The sequence below is a fragment of the Equus asinus genome, chromosome 17, assembly GCF_041296235.1.
Source record: "Equus asinus isolate D_3611 breed Donkey chromosome 17, EquAss-T2T_v2, whole genome shotgun sequence".
NCBI lineage: Eukaryota > Metazoa > Chordata > Mammalia > Perissodactyla > Equidae > Equus > Equus asinus.
The window spans coordinates 9,041,261-9,059,389 of record NC_091806.1 but is presented as its reverse complement, the minus strand read 5'-3'; the positions used below and the strand labels follow the sequence as shown (position 1 = coordinate 9,059,389).

The 18,129-nt window shown below is 37.6% G+C and overlaps 1 long non-coding RNA gene across 3 annotated transcripts in view; it reads right to left on the bottom strand.

Moving 5' to 3' along the window:
• Nucleotides 1-18,129, bottom strand: part of LOC106843964 (uncharacterized) — a 106,567-nt gene that overhangs the window by 15,155 nt on the left and 73,283 nt on the right. For all 3 annotated transcript variants that reach the window (XR_011495049.1, XR_011495048.1, XR_001401326.3), the window contains exons 3-4: nucleotides 7,232-7,332; nucleotides 4,879-4,949 (exon numbers count right to left, since the gene is read on the bottom strand). This is a non-coding gene — a long non-coding RNA (uncharacterized lncRNA). The remainder of the gene's footprint in view (nucleotides 1-4,878; nucleotides 4,950-7,231; nucleotides 7,333-18,129) is intronic.

Sequence of the window (18,129 nt, the reverse complement as noted above, 5' to 3'; positions counted from 1 at the left end):
ATATCACCAAACAATAACAAACAGGGACAACATGGAGCATTTGAAAATAAGTTTCCCAAGCTTTTTTCAATTGGCAAGTTAGTTAATATTCTAAGACACATCGGGGTCAGGTCAGAGGGAAGGAAATAATTTCCTGAGACCTAACTAGCAAGCCAACATTATGAGTCTATGAATCTATACCGGAAAATTACATTCAGTTGAAACACGCACACACACAGCCATCCAGCTTTGGTCCTTTCTCTACCAATACTATATTCTCGAGTACTAAACAAACTCAGACAAGAGAATTATGAAAACTCGCTTCATCACAAAGCACCAAAGGGCTTTTTAATGATATAGGGAAGCGGTCCAAAGCAATGACAAACAGGTTTTATACACTCTAAAATACCAAGAAAAAAATGGAATACAATTTTTTTCACTCTCTCTATAAATCATTTCTGTCATGTGGCCTGCCCCCCAAACTAAAAATCGTTTGCTGATTTCCAAAACCATTGTACCTTGTTTCAAATCCCCTACTTCACCAAACTCCAGTGAAAAAACGCTCTAGACATCAGTTCTATGGGGGGCGGGGGGAGTTTTTAAATAATATTATCTGAGAAACGGCTTTTCATGCCCAGTTACACTTTGAATTACAAAGCCAACAGCCAGGCTGTGAAATAAGGCAGAATTTATGGAGCAGTACATGGTGGCAGAAACGGTGACGTGCAGGTTTGTGCTGGCAGGTGAGACAAGTACTGACCTGCCTGTCAATCTGGTGTTATCTTGAGATTCTGACACTTTGCCTCATGTTGAGAAAGGACCCAGTAACAAGTAAGATCAAAGTGTCTCCACGTGCAAAGGGACTCTGTGAGCCATGAGCAAAGTAACACAGCTAAAAGCAAACCTGATCGCCATCAAGGTACCCCAACAACTTCACAGCACCAGAGCAGCTCAGAGGGCTCACTCTCTAGAACCAAAGTACTTGTGATGCTAGCATGTTTTAAATTCACTTTTGCACACAATACCTTTCTACAAACAACCGACAAGCGCAAAACAGTCTTCTAGAGACTCTAACGACTTAAAAACACATCCAAGTTAACAGAGAAGCATTTCACAACTAGGAACTGCCTAACACAGCCCCTAAGCATTAGCAAACAAGGGCAAAGTTCACCACGTGCAAGAGAAAGCGAAATACACATGCACGGAGACGCTCAGAACCCATGCAATTTCTCACACCTCAAACAAGACAGACCCCACCCAGGTTAGTGCTGTCCACATCTTCCAAATTCCCAGCTTTTGCATAGTCTCACCAGACCCAAGAAAGCGGGCCCAAACGAACCCAAAATACGGTCGTGAACATCAACGACTTGTCCGACACAGTCGAGCGCTGCCAGAAAAGGGGGAGGGGTGCAGGACACAAACCACAACAAAATAAAGCACATCCTCGAAGGCTCAGGCGCTGGCCACCCAGGCATTTCGAAGGCAGACCGCCAGACGGCCAGGGTCCGGCAGGCTGGAGCCCCTCAAAGAGCCCGGAGCCGCCAGAGGCCCCCTGGCCAATCTAGCGACAGCAGGCCCCAATATTAACCCGCCAGACCGCTCCCCCACCTCCCAAGCACACAATTAACAGGCCCTCGGCAACTTGGGGGCTGCTGGTGCCCTTTTGACGGTATAAAGAGCCCCCAAGCCGTCCGGAACGGCAGAAATCCCCAACTCCTGCCTCGGCGGCGGCCATGACAGCAAGAAAGCCGACTTTTACGACAACTCCCACAATGCCCGCGGCCTACAACTCCCAGAGTGCACCGGGCTGCGCCGCGGTTAACTCTGTCGTGGCGCCGGAGCTCGCGAACCCTGCTCCTCGCCTCCTCCCAACACCCAATTGTTGCACCAACTTTCACCCTCACAGTTCGACACTAACTTTGGGAATTCTGGCGAGTGGTTACAGTTATGCTATCTCGGCTCCTTTCTTTACCCCACAAACAACCTCAACTGCCTAGAAAATTATGCCTGACAGAGTACTGTTTGTTATCTTCAGAGTACTCCTCACATGGCCAAATGTTTATCATGTAAGGGGTACACTGAGCCTCAATTGATCTTCCCCTTCGCCTTTATAATTTTCTGGCATTTTTCTAAATTATGATAGCCCAGAGACTTTGGTAGTGAACATTATTAATTTAAAATCTGTTTTCTAAGTTCTGAGAATCAGCAAGAAAGACTTCCTATAACTGACCCCAGAGTCCCTAAATCTTTCTACCTTATAAGACAAAATTCCCCAAATGTATTGACTCAGAAAATTTACGCAACTCCAAATAAATCCTAATAAGAAAAATCAGTTACGGGCAATATATCTTTTCAATTTCAAGTTAATTTTTTTAAGGGAAAACCCTATTGTGCCAACATACTTTGCTTTCCCTTTTTTTATTGATAGATAATCAGAAATAGCATATCCTGCTGCTTTATTCTTTTCTGACATTAAAATATCAGCAAACAAGTAAAGAAACATTTTAATATAATCTGAAAATAAACTAATATTCTTTCAAAAAAATGCACAATCACATGTTTTACTCACGAAAGAACTACATCAAGGTCTTCGTCATTTTAATTAAAAAGAACGTTTAAACTACATTTCTTTTAAATACATTGCCCATCATTTCAGTAAAGATGAAAATCACATTTAGAGATCATTGTATCATCTATAGAAGTTTAATGTCTAAGATGTACTTACACAAATGTAACCTGCTCAGACGTGTAACTGACAGACAGACAAAATCATTGTTTGGTATTTGATGCGTGCATGAAAACAACACCTAGAATTCTCCCGAAGTACCTACTGGTTTTCTCACACCCAAATATACGATGAAATCTACACAATGTCTGATTTTTCCACAGAAACATTTGCTATTTGAAAGGGCACTCAAAATATATCATGAATTTCAAATCACAAGTCTCAGAAATCTTAATACACACACAAAACCTCAAAACCTTGTTGGAAAGATACATCTTCAGCAGAAATCTACACCATTCTATTTTAAACGTGTCCCTTAATGTTACATTTAGCTTATTAGTAAATTTTTGGATCCAGTAAACTATAACGAGAAAATACTTCTCCATCATTTATTTTTTCATTCATGTTACAGTATGTAGTTTAATTAAAAATTAAAATAAATGCTATATATCAAGACATAAAAAATTACATATACATTTTGAATTTTAGTTTATTATACTATTTTAGCTTCTGTATTTTTCTAATTTTCACTTAACACTTTAGTTAGAATTTAGCTGGGAGAAGTTGCATTGTTTTCCCTCTATTTTTTAATAGCTGCCAGACCATAAAAATTTAATGCGTATTTTATGAATTATTCTCCTGATGTTAAAATGTATGATTCATAAGAAAGAGTCAAAAATAAGTCAGAAATGAAATTGATCTCCTCGTATATTTATTACATGCTTACAGCTCTCTTCTCAGTGCTATGAGATTATATTTTCCATTAGGAAGTTAGTCATTTTTTCTTTCCTTTTATTCTTCAAAATACAAGATTTAAAAATCAATATATAAAGGACTTTATTTAAAGATTACATTAGAAATAATTTTATACATTTTTTCAGATTACCATAATTCTCCTTTTAAAGATAACTTAGAAGTTTACTATATCCTAATTAAGTAATTTAAGTAAGTCTTAACCTATATACTTAATATTAATATGAACATATTTATAAGGAGAAAACAAATTTATTCTAGAAATGAATTCTTCAAATTCATACCAAAAAGTTTAGTATTTTTCTCCCCCATTTTTAGATTCTATTTTACTCCATGAAGTTTTATGTATATTTCTTAAAATCCTAAACCTTTAATACTATGATTTTTAAAAATATTCATATATAACTGTATTAATGTATTTAAAATGAGGAGAAATCTTGTTTACTCTTGAAACTATATGCTAATAGAGGACAAACATTGCAATCTATTTCTTTTCCCAAATGGGGTGTTGGTGACAAAGCCAGACTGTACAAATTTGCATATCTTACATCAGATTCTATGTATAATTTCGGTAACTATTTCTTTCATTCTTTTAACTTTATAAAATACGTAAAAGCATCTCTAAATGTTTGTTTAGATGTTTTAATTGCATTTTTAGTTTATCTGCTTTAAAACCTCTGATTTTCATATATATAGTTCATACTGTTCATGTAAGTAAACTGCATTAATAGAAACACTGTCAAAAATAAAATGAGTTGCTAACATTGTAATATGCTCAAAAAAGTTAGTCTGTCTATTCTTTTCTTACATTACCGGTATGACACAAAGAAAAACTGAAAAGAGGTCACACACAAAGGACAGGTTCTTGCCTGATTAAACAAATTGTTTATATTTACATTATGATCCTACAAAGCAATATTTTCCTAGCATGTGATTATGTCCCGTAATTTAAGCTTCTCTACTACTGCCCAAATCTTAATTAACTTTAATCCACTGGCCTGCTTTTAAAGCAGTGACCAGTCTTTCAAATTTATCAAAATAGTCTATTTTTTATTATCACGTACATTTACATTTATGTTTAGGAATATTTTAGCTGTCTAAAAAAATCTTTAGTTTCTGATTTTGCTAAATATAATTTTAATTTTGTTATGTCTTAAATACTTAGAAAATATGGATGATAAGAATTGTACTATCATGTCAGTCTATTAGAAAGTGCAAAAAAAGGGTCTTTTTTTTTCCCCAACACATTGATCTTTCTAAATGAAAATTTTCCAACTAATTTGTTTTATTTAACTTAAAAATCTGTCTTTCTCTCATCTTCATAATGTTTTATACGAGTTAAGATAAGCAAAGCTTAAGTACGTCTAATTGAAATGCTCTCTTTTCAACAGATGAGTAAACAATAGAAAACTTTTGCTTACCTAAAGATGAAAAGTTTCACCTTTAAAAGGATCTCACAGATTCTTCAGGAGATAAACCTTCTGGCGTTTTCCTATAAAAATGAAAAAGATACAGGTTAATGATTATAATCACTTCTACTCTCTGAAAAATCAATAATGGGATGATGGATATTTGAATTTTTTGAGTCCTAATTTTAGACAGCAAGGCTTAAATATAATTAAATTAAATCAATGCTGCCAATTAAAAAATAATTCTGTTTTAAATTTTATTGCAGAACCATAATAAAATCGTAGTTTCTTATACTTAGTTCCACATTTTATTCTGCCATTGACGTATCTTGTGGGTCTTATTTATGACTCAATACTTTTAATATTCTTTCAATGTAATTAAGTCATTAACTCTCCTTATCTGTTTTTAGATGTTTTCTAATACGTAATAATACCTGTTTTATACATAGTTTCTATAGCCTAAATTTCAAATAAACAAGTAAAAGAAAAAAAAATCCAAACTCTAAACTTTCTAGCTTTCAAAAGGCTTTTTCTAGCTTCAAATTAATTTCTCCAAAAACACATGTTTAAAACACTACGTACTCTAAGATGGAAATATTAAATACCCAAGGCAGAGTAAGATTTAGGCTGAATTTTTAAAAACAATTATCTTGCTTCTCCTTCTCCTTTCTGCTCCTAATTTTCTCTCCATTTTAATGCAGGTTTACATTCATTAGCTCACATGCCTTCTCTCCAAAGAAAAATTATTTTCTGCTTGGACAATTTTCAGATTCCTTACATTTTCACTTAATTTCACATAAGCATCTACTATTTCGAACTCTGGAAGGGGGAAATTAGTATTAATTATGCTGCTTCTCCCCCCAGTTTCTTTTCCTAGACCTGTTTTCTAATTCCTCCCTCGGTATGATTCCACCAGACCCCACTTAGCGTTTTTTTTTTAGCATATCAAGATTTGTCTAACATTTCTTTGCCCAACATGTGAGGGCATATTCTGATTTTGTTTTTGTGTTCTGATGCATAGATCACAGTTGGGCTCGTGTTACCTCTCCTGACTCCAACCCTAAACAAACTAGGGCCTTGTGACCTTTCATTCCCCAGACCCCAGCAATGTCCTGTTCCTCACCAGGACATCCCATTTGGGATTCCACACGGATGAATAAAGTTGGCGAGCACAGGTGAGTTAGAAGGCCCAGGAATAATGCCAACCACAGGTGTCACTTTCGCATCACTGAAAGTCTCTTGCTCATACGTCACCTGATGCTTTAGAGCAATATAGAACTTAAAAAAATTCCTATGCACAAGCACTACCAAATTCCTTTTCCTTGAGTCACTCTTGGCTACTTGTGATTTCCTAAGGCTTTCTTTCAAAGGAGTGACCTTTGTGGTACAATTTTACAAACGCAAAGCGGAGGGTAGTGGACTTGGCCACGCAGGGGCCCGACCAATTTCTAGGGCAGAAGCAACATTTCTGCTAGGTGTCCACCCAGACTAAAAGCTTGAGTTTGGCCTTTCATTTTGCTTTGTCATACGCTCCTTAGAGATTGGAGGTACACATACGATTGTGCTGTGCCTCAGTTTCTCATCTCTAACTTGATTCCATCCCTCAATGCAACAAGATGATGCTACAGTGGGAGCTGCCGGGGGAGACAGAATCAAAGGCAAAAAGAAGAGAGAAAGACTTAAACTAATAAAGCATTTATTCCTCAGCTCTACCCATTTTCCCAAAGCCGTTGTCCTAACGATGGAGGTGGACTGTGGTATTGGGCTAGGTTGAGGGGTACAATATGGAGAGCCTCTAACAGCCCCCAAATCCTACAACACTGCAGAAAATAATATGGTCAGAAATAATGGCAATGTTTTTCTTTTTTAATTAAAAAAATGCCAAACTAAAAGCCTCTTTCTAAAATACTGACATGGTAGGTAAACGCTTTTCATAAAGAATAATACACAAGTGGGTTCGGAGCCATAAAAATCTTATCTTTGCTTCAGCCTCCACGCTGTTGGCTTCTTTCTCTCCGTGTAAACAGACACACTAGTCCTCATTCAGCAATCCAGTCCTATTGTAACTGGGGAGCAAGCACAGTGGGGAGCCTTTCCCCCCTCAGAGAACACTCCCTCCAGCCCCACCGTGGCTTGGTGAATTGTACAGCAAACTGAGCAGAGCCTTCTTAGTGTTCCGAAAGAGGATTCTTGCCCCCTCCCCTGCTCAGAACTCCACGCCAAATTAATCTGACTCATTAGTTCCTATTGAGACACTTCGTTATTTAAAAGAAAGCACGAAGCATAAACTTAGTTAAAAGTGATTTTTTTCAAAAGCCAAGATATATTTATCCTAAGCAGTAACAGATTAACATTAACTGCTTACCACTTTCAACACCAGCTGCAAATGGATTCTTCATTCGCTGGAACCATCGGCACTGCCAAACTCTCGCCCAAACTTCCTTTCCATTTTAGGAAACCAAGTTCCTAGAAATAATAGAATAAGAATTTTCCTTATCGTGGGCTTTTAAACGTTAACTACAAATCCACTCTAAGACTGTTTAGCATAAAGTTAGAGTTTTCTCTCTCTTTCCCTCCTTCTCTCTTCTACTTAATTTGGGAAAAATCGCCAGCTTCTCGACTTAGCTTTTCTACCTAGGTACCACTCTAAAACTGAAGGAACTTCCTCCCTCTTTCCCTGCATCCTGACTTGAAATCCCTCTTTAAACACACCACACATTTCCCTGGCTTCACTGTACTGCAATCCTGGCCAAATTTCACCAAACTCTATCCTCATAGAAAATGTAAAATGCAAAATGAGGGGGTTGTACAGGACCATCTCCAAGGTCCCATTTAGCCCTAACATTCTATATGTGTCTATGATGATCCAGAAAAACTGGAGTAACTGCATACAAGCACCCAAATTTGGGCCTCATTTCTATGTGTGTTGGTGCTGTCACTGTGTTTCTGTAAACTTTGTGCTGAATTACAATAGAAAACAGATTTTTCTGCTTTTCTAGGCTAACAGACCCCTCTTAGCTCTGCTTCTTCAACCTGATTCTTTTCTTTCTCTAAGAAACCATTCTGTATTACTGATAATGATAACTCCATTCTTTCCATCAAGACCATCACTACCAACAGCAGCCTTTTTCTGACCTAATTGAGCATCTTTTAATAATACTGTAACACATTCTTCTAAGTAAAACAATAATGTTTACTCACCTGCTCCCTACTATCTTCATCCTCATCCTCTGAGACCATTTACTGAGAGCTTCCTGGGTGACAGACATTGTTCTAAATACTGCACATTTAATCCAGCAACCTTATAATGCAGATTTGACTATCATCCCCATTTTATAGATGAGGAAATTCAGGCCAACAAAGGTTAAGCCGTTTGCCCAAGGTGTATTCCTAGTGAGTGAAGGATCCAAGTTTGAAAAGCACACATGTGGGGTACACAGCATGCGCCCTAAACCGTGATGCACTGCCTCTCTGATTAAATGATTTCCATGGGCCCTCCCACCTCTCACATTCTTTAATTACCCAGCACTTGCTTATGTCAGAATATCTAGTCTCCCAACTGATGAATTAGGCATAATCAGAATATTTACTTTATGGAATTGTTGTGAGAATTAAAGAAATTTAGCGTAAAGCGCTCAAAACAGTGCCTGGCGCAGAGGAAATAGTTTGAAGAAATGCCTGTGATTATTTAATGGGGAACGCCTCCATTTGCAGATGAAGACACTGATGTCTGTAGTTAGTAGAAAAACTAGGACTGGAACCCAGAAGTAATGCGCCCTGCTTCTTTTTAAAAATACCGTTTATTAATGCAGTGCTAATTTCAGAGACACACAAATTTTAAGTCTTCAAAATATCTCCCGTCTTGTGTTTCTTAGTCCAGGGCTTTATCCACTGAACCACACTACTGTTGCTAAAAAGCAAATACCAAGGAATGAAGAATTCTGGGTTTCCCTGCCCTCATGCCCTAGCACACAGCTGGACTTTGCTACCAGTAAATTGACAACATCTAACCATTTTTGGAAGAGCAAGCTTACCAGAGGCTTCCCATCTATTAAAAATCACCTCCACGTTGAGTCGAGCTTTAACGTCTTTTCAAATGTTGATATTGATTTGGTGAAACATATTCCTCACCAGAGACACCCTGTACTTGAAAATTAGCCCTTTTTATATGTATTAATTGAAAAATAAATAGGTGGTCAGAAGGAATGGTCTCCTTCCCTGTATAAACAAAACTGGGGCTTGCAAGGGCTGTGTACGCAACATTTATATTTTTCAATCAACGCGACATATTAAATGTGGTGACAGTCCATTTGGGCACACATTTGTCTACAGCAAAGAATGAAAGGACCCAAGGTCAACACAACTGAAGCTGGACTCCGCACGCCATAATTTTACAGAGAAACAATCACTATTGGAGGTATGTTTTCTTTCTGTGTCTTCATGGCAATAAATAAATAAAGACACACATTTTGTGATAAACAAATACTATACTAACATATCAAAAAAGGTATTGCATTTCTTGGCTAGAACACAGCCACCGTAGTAATACCTATTCAAAGGACAAAAGAAGCGTTTTTAAGAAGCACATTGGTCTGGTCATTCCAAAAAGGATTAAAATAAAATCATCTTGGTACTGTTTATATTTTCATAACTTATATCGTTAGCTTCTGACTTTCAGTTAGCTTATACCATGATACCGGCTACTCTGATTTCCTCTCAAGTTCTTATCCAAAAATCCAGGGTCCTCAAATTATGTTAATTCCGTGACCTTCTTCGAGGAACATTCCACCTGGCCCTGAGGCCAGAACCCCAGACTTTTCAGCATTTAGCGCAGGCAAAGAAATAACGAGTATGTCTTTATTTTTTAATGTCTACTGTGCTTTTCTAGCAGTTTCAATTCTAGAATGTTAAATGCATTTTAAAAAAATAGTATTTTCGCACAGGATTTTCCTTTTACACTGGTTTATATGTTGCTGACCATACCCGAAGAATGAAGGCGCCACCTCAGAACACGGAATTTGCCTATCAGTCCAGAGAACTTTTGAATCTTGCTCCCTTCTTGTGCATGCACAAAAAACGCTATTTCAATAAGATTGTATTTTATTAATACGTGTGATATTTTTTAACATTAAAACATTGGATCCCAAGTTGTTTTTTTATTTTTTTACTATTTATTATGGAGATTTTCAAACATAAAAAAGAAGAAAGAATATAACAAACATCCATGCATTCATCATCTCTACTTAATAATTATCAACATTTAATCACGTTTGCCTCATCTCTTATTTTTTGAGGAAGATTAACCCTGAGCTAACATCCGTGCCCATCTTCCTCTGTTTTACATGTGGGATGCCGGCCACAGCATGGCTTCTTAAGTGGTGCGTGGGTCCACACCCTGGATGCGAACCCCAGGCAGCCGAAGCGAAATGGCCAAACTTAACTGCTACACCATTGGGCAGACCCCCATCCCTCTTTTTTTTTTTCTTTGCAGAAATACTTTAAAGGAAATTATAGCTATCACGGCATTTCACTCCCAAAGACTTCATTTGTGCATATCTAAAAAGTAAGGACATTTTCCTACATAACCAGAATGCCATTATCGCGCCTACATAATGAACAATTAATTCCCTACGACCCAGGCCACAGTCTAATTTCTCCAGTTGGAATCTAATTTCTTGATCATATCCTTAAGTCTCCATTCTGTCGTCAGTGACAGTACACTTGTCTTCTTAAATGAAAGCTACCCCTAAAGTGGTTAATTCCAACCAGGTCTGCTAAGGACGCAGCACCCTCCCTGGACTGCTGCAAGCCCATTATCTGACGGACCACCAGGTTTCATCCAGCCCTACTCTTACACCTACTGGGGACGTCATGTTAAATCAAACACGGATGAGAACAGGATAGAAGATCTGGTGGAATTTCAAATAGATATTTTCCCTCAAGAATCAGTGTGCACTGGGGAGCAAAGAGAGTGAGACGAGGAGACCACAAAACCCTAAATATAATCACATAGTTTAAAAGGGGTTGTTTCACTTAATCATTCAGTACAGGTCTCTAGAGCTCAATCGACACAAGATGCAAAGCTGGTAATTTTCTATAGAGTCAAATTCATTGAAATGCAGAGAAAAAAATTCACTTTTCCTTCAATCATTTAGTTAACTCGGTAAAAGCGAAATTATAATAATCCACGGAGGGGTGTGTGGAATAACTAGATTTTTGGATGTCCTGGGAGTGAGGAGTACAGAGGTTCTTTGAGGGGCTGGGGGAGGAGACTGGAAGCTGACCTGACATATGGTTTAAGTTGTGCTCAGTCATGCAGACCAGGGCGACAGGTCTCACTTCTCCTTTTGTAGGAAATAATCAGAATAGAGAAAATAGGTAATTGAATTAAGATTATCATGTCTCTCCAATTCCATCTGCAAGCTGCTTGCTTTTCTAGAAATGAGAAGGGCTTCTATATATGACTCTCTCAAAAACTGGTGCAAACCAGGGAAGACGGTCAAAGGTGGTGCGGGCTCTGACACTCGAAGCCGTCCTGAGGGCAGCTCTTCCGGCCGCTCAGGGTGAGAACGTTGCTTGGGGCAGCTAACCAACATTCTTTCTCAGCCTTTACCTTCTATATCTTCCCCTTTGGCCTGAATCCACAAAGCCATCTTAAAAATGTGTACTATTATTATTTTTAAATTGTTATTTTTATTGATTTACATATGACTGAACTCATTAAGGAAATCCAAATTTTGCTTTTTGCACTGAGGTTCAACTATATGGGGAAAAGGTAAAGATACCTCTTCTTTGCCCTGTAACCAGAGCATATCATATTATGCTTTTCTCTGTTTTTTTCTTCTTTAATAAGGGAACTATGACAAAAATATGGAGTAGAAAATATTGACTGGTAGTATCAGAATTGAGTGAGGCATGCCCTTCAACATTCAGCCATATGCCACTCCCTTAAGAAGCTTGTTCTCAAAGACGTGCCAACGGGCCCACGTATACATTTACAAAAATGTATGCGTAGAAATGTTTACATTTGATGCGATATGATAATTTATGTAGCGGAAGTCAAAGTGAACTACTTCCAAAATGGGACCAAAGGGCAGGATGGGAAACTAGAATGCAAAGACCGTCCTCAGGCTCTTCCTTTGGTCACCAAAAACTTTCCAGAAAAATCGAGAGATAACGTAGTTGTTGGCCGTCGCCCCTTACTACTCTTTTGCATAAAGCCTTTAAAGCAAGAAAAATGGCAAATATGCAAGAAGGAGAGGAAAGCTGAAAAGGATCTACGGTGATCTCAAAACTAGGAAATCCATCCTTGACTCTGACATTGGCTGCAGAACCACTCAAGGCACGCGCAGATGGACAGACAGGCTGTACACGCATCCTTGCTCACGTGATCATCCCTGTTGACACTTTCCTGCTCTTGCCATATTACAAGAAACAACCTCAAAATAAACACACACAACACACTGCAGAAAACTTTACACGCCCCATAGGGAAGGGATTTATCTTTCCTCTAAAGAATTCCTCTCAAATGCAGTTTATGATCTAAGCAGTTCTGTATTATGCCATCCTTTACAGGCGTTCCACTGTCCGAGAAACAGAATGCCAGCATCACTCACTCATCTGAGAAATACTTATTGATTACCTCTACATGCCTGGTAGTAGAAACACGGGTCTTTAAAGTTGGAAGGGTCCTCACAGATCATCTAATTCAATTTATTTGCTCTACAGAGGGAGACAAGAGAGGTACAATGACTTACCAAGGCCATGCGGCTTGCTGAATTGTTTCTCTACTTAAATAGATGGCAAAGAGCTCAAAAGAAGGAAATGCCAGATAGCAAGCCAGGGACGTTATAGAGAATAACTACCAAAACTAAACAATTAAGAGTTGTACTTTCTGATAAGTTTTCAGGAGAAGAAAAAGATTCCAGCCATTTGCCCCATCCCCTCCCCCCACATACTCACACTTCCCACCCCCTCACACACGCATCCTGCTGTGTAATCGTCAACCAACTGCCTCCAGGCACCTTCCCCAGCCCAGGTGTCGGTTCGGAAAAGAGGGATGAGAGGGAAAGAGCAGGACACTGGCCATAGGACATCAAGACTGCCCAAGACACAGTCCAAACCCCCATTCAGAAAAATGTCTAGATCCTACAGAGTCACCTCAAACCAAATATTGATAAGGTGGCTCCTTTCTCTCAGAATCTGTAGCTCATTGCACTGTGTAGCTGCACAACACCTTAAGGCCAGAGCAGCTAAGAAGTTAATAGAGAACAATTCTTACAACGAAAGAGATGAAGGGAAAAGAAGAGAGAAAGAGAAAAAACCTATTTTTTCTTGTTCATTTAGTCTCCTGACAAGGGACCTTACTGTCTCCTGGTGTTAACTTCAATGGTCTCCTTTTAGGGAATGCGTCAAAAGGAAGCAGCTGGTGCCTTTTAGGATTGACCATGCTCTGGACAAATTAGAAGTTGCCATTAGGAATTCTGAGGGGAAAAATTTGGAAGATGCTTTTTTTTTTTTTAAAATAGTGATGTTATATCTGTTAACATGTACATTTTTTTTTTTTTTTTGGTGAGGAAGATTGGTCCTGAGCTAACATCTGTTGCTAATCTTCCCCTGTTTGTTTGAGGAAGATTGTTGCTGAGCTAACATCTGTGGCAATCTTGCTCTGCTTTGTATATGGGATGCCACCACAGCACGGCTTGATGAGTGGTACGTAGGTCCACGCCCAAGATCTGAACCTGCAAACCCTAGGCCACCAAAGCGAAGCACGTGAAGATAACCACTATGCCACCGGGTTGGCCCTGCATGCAATTTTTAATTAACTTTCAAAAATTTCATAGTATTAAAAAAATCTATATTCTGGTCTCTTAAAGTAGTTGTCAATATTAATGAAAGCTTAGCAAGTAAATTGTGTTTATTTCTAAAATAAAATAAAATAATGTTCATCATCATCCCAAAAGACAGGTTGTCAAGGAGAGTTAAAGATCACCTGGTCCAGTTTTCACCTTTTGTAAACAAGGAGAGTGGGATCCAGAGAGAAGTGCCTGAAGTCACACAACCCACAGGCTGAAAATCCAGGATTTCTGCATCACGTCTATTTCTCTTTTCTGTGCCCTGGAATTTCACCTTTCCAAAATGTTTAACCACTTGTCACCTAGTTTAATACTGTAAGGAAATCTTTGCGGTAGAGTGTTATGCTCATTTTCCAGACAGAGACATTACTGTAGGAGTCTACACTAAGAGTCACAGCCAGACTCAGAAACAAAGTCGGGTCTCCCAACGCTGAGTCGGATGTTCTCCTAAATGGGGTCTGAAAATAACAGTTTCTGTTTACATAGCGTCTACATTTTTACTTTGTATACTGATTTTTCTTTAGTACCCCAATAAACAAACAAACAAAAATAAACACATCCTGTTTGAATTGGAGATCAGAATACATGCAAGTAGTTACCTTGAAAAAAGAATTCCAACACAGCGTCCCCCCAACTAAACAGTCATGGAGAATGTATTGATTTGTCAATTCCCTCCTGGACCTAGCGTCAGGTTTGGCCATGGCTGGGAAGGCCAGCTCGATGGGTTTTTCTCTTTCATAGCAATCATTCAACAGAGGAAAGAAGCTGAGTCACTAGGAATTCACCAAATGAAATTGATGCTAAAGCTCACTGAGCCCGTGGCCAAGGTAGGAGGTCCTCCCGTGCAGACCTGGAGAGAAGAGACCCCTGAAGAGGGAAACGTTACCCCACGCAGACTCCACAAACTCCACGCAAGGGACCACCAAGGGCTTTGAACCTTCTGCCACCGAGCTCTTCCAGACTAAAGACACCATAATCTGTGTTAGTTAGAGTCGCTCATTTAAAGCTTAGAAGCAGAGAAAATTGAGCAAACACCAAGGCCATACCAAACTATAATAGTAGCTTTCTCAAAGTACATTTAGAGAGAAGGAACCAGACTTACCCCTGTTAAGAACAAAACTATCACAGGTGACCACAGCTTGAATACCAAAACGATATAGGACCCCATTAGAATCATTTGACACTGCTCATTTGGGAAATTGTAATATTTTAAAAATTGTTAAAGGGGGCCGGCTGGTGGCGCAGCGGTTAAGTTCGCATGTTCCACTTCTCGGTGGCCCCAGGTTCGCCGGTTCAGATCCCAGATGCAGACATGGCACCACTTGGCAAGCCATGCTGTGGTAGGCATCCCACATATAAAGTAGAGGAAGATGGGCATGGATGTTAGCTCAGGGCCAGTCTTCCTCAGCAAAAAGAGGAGGATTGGCAGTAGTTAGCTCAGGGCTAACCTTCCTCAAAAAAAAAAAAAAAATTGTATTCTCAAGAAGTCTGGATAATTTGTTTCATGCAAGGGGATTGCAGATAGGTTTTGTCAGAATTGGCAGTTAACTAGATGTCTCCGGGTTGTGTGGACAGAGAGGAATAAAGATGTTTCTTCATTCTTTCTCCCCTTCCTACCCGGTACCCTCCAGCCCCGTTTTCCAGAGGAAAAAACATGCCCAGGAAAATCCAAATCCATCAACATGGAAAAAAATCAGTAGGGATGGGATCATGTTTGGCCAAGTAACAGCTTTATATTAATTATATTAATTATAAACATAGACCCAGACGTTGGGTGAAATGTGGTTATAAGATTAATGGTATAGATTATTGGTAAAGATGAGTGACGTTCTTAAACGTTCATACTGTATAGCCCATACCACTTTCGATTAAGTAGTCAAATGAAGTTGCAAAAGTCAACAATGCTTATTTGCAAACTACTTAGCTGAACCTCGGAGCTTTTTAATAAGAGCATTTGGGATGGCTCTACCCATGACGTAATGCAGTATCACGGTTTACTTAGAGCCGTGAATACAAAACATATATAAAAACAAAAGAATATTAGAATATGCTTGCATACATTCATTCATTTCTCCTTTCTTTGTCCATGGCTATAATGCAGATTAAAAAAAAAAAAAAAAGGTTAAAAAAGTTAGCACAGCTCTGGAGACTAGCTCTGATCCAGGCAAATCTGCGCTAGGACACAATGTTTTTAAATCAAAGTAGCCTGTAAAATTGCTAGGGGGTGAAGTGGTCTCCTTGTCCATTTTTATCGACAATTATACTTGTGTACCATCTTCGTTCTGGGTAGCCGATTTCCTTCCCATCTGTAAATTTTAAGCCAGTGCTTATCTGAATGCCTGACGAATCTTGAGAATTAAAAATGCTTTCAAAATTCTAGTCAATAGTGACAGTGAGAGTGATCAAGGCCCGAAAGTTTGTTTTGTTGTTTTTTTGGTAACATTTGGCTAGCAAAAGAGATATAGCAAATAGTTGCCAAGCGTGAACCAATAATGATATCATTGAGAAAGCTTAAATCTTTTTTATTTGGGGTAAGTTTCAAATAGAAAGTTCTTCAGTAAAATGGACACGGGAAACTGATAAAAAAAGAAAGAAAATTTTTGTTGACAAGAGAAAATAAAGCTTCCCTGAGATGGGATCCAATTTCTATGGTAATTAAAAAAAATCATTACTTTGTAATATTTATTTTATGTGGCATGTTGCAAACATTTTAAACTGTAATTTTATATTTCTTCGTATATGGCATTTTGTAAAAAAGAAAAAATAAAGTCATGAAGACAAACGCTTCTGACCAATATTGAGAGCCTAAAAATATTATTGTTACTTACATTAAAATTAGCAAAAACAAAATCTTGCCAGTGTTTTTCAATTCTTTCTAACAATACTTTTTAAATACAGATAATTTTTTTTAAACATTAGACAAAATCAAAACTTCTTGAAGATTTATTTATCATGATCAAGATTTTAAAGGTTAGCGTTACGTCAGAATTCTTCAATCAAAACCTAAAGAAAAGAAGATCATTTAGAATATCTGAAAATATATTTTAAAAAGAAACACAATCTACTTGTTAAGCTTTTATTGATTTTGGCAACTCCTTAAAGAGATAGGAATATAGATTTTTTTAATGCTATGAATTTTTAAAAAGTTAGTTAAAAATTATATGCTAACAGATATAATATCACTATTTTTTAAAAAAGTTTTTGAGTAGCTAGCAAATGCATAATGGTAAATAGTAATAAAACAGTAAAATGCCATTTTAGTTTTCATCTATGGCTCCTATTTAATAAGATATCATTACGCTTTTAAAAAATTTTTTATGTTAAATTATGTGATTTTATTTTAACTCAGGAACATATGTATATATATCTATATTTTCTTAAATGCAGTTCATTGTAGTCAAGTTATTTTTTTTTCAATCAAGGACTAATGCTTAAACATTTAGATAGCAAAGTCAGGAGACAACAGGGCTTATCCCTAAGATTTCTCTTGATGTTGGTATAGTTCTATACAATCACTATGTGCCAATTACTGTGCTTTAATAATGTCAATATATCTGGATAAAAACCAAAAGTCTGCACAGGGCTGTGTTGCCCGGGTGATGCCTGATACCTGAATGTTTGTAAACGTCAGGTAGCTGGAACTGTCACACAGCATTTTAGCATCCTCTGAAACCAAGCCATCCCTCTTTAACTTAAAAAACTGTAAGATTAATTAATTAAGGAGCTAAAGTAAAGTAAATGCAACTAGTTAACCACAGATTTGAAGGTTCTAAACCTGTATTAAAATTTCCCTCTCTGTTGCTTCTTTCTATGGTAGTTCCTACGTTCTGTGTGATACCCTTTATTACCATTATTATTATTTTTTACCCCATAAGATGTATAATATTTATTTCTACATCAATGTAAATACTTGGTTTAGCAAGATATGATTATCAACTGTGTTCTGAGCTACATTTTGCATCAAAATTGTAATCGGCTGCAGCTGTTTCATTTAGGGCTAAGAGTTGGCAAAATGGAAAATTTAAAAAGAGTGATATTATTTTCCTTTGAAAACGTTACTTATGATACTACAAGTCTCAGTTAAAACAAAAATATTCCTTTTCCTGAAATCATTATTTTAGCAACTTTTAAAAAATAAAATGCAAGAGAAGTTCAATATGCCATATGGTTTCTCTTTCTTGATACTGGTTCATTTATTTGCATGTAAAACCAAAAATGCATTATGTTTATATGCATTTTTAAAACCTATAAATGAATATGTGACTAGTTCTAGAATGTATATTTTATCTTTGAAATTTATAAGCAAATTGAAGTAAATAGAAGGCTTATAATTCAACTAAAAGGTACAAAAACATGAGCAATAAAATACCAAATTGCTAGTATTCAAAGTCAAATTTTGTTATTTTGT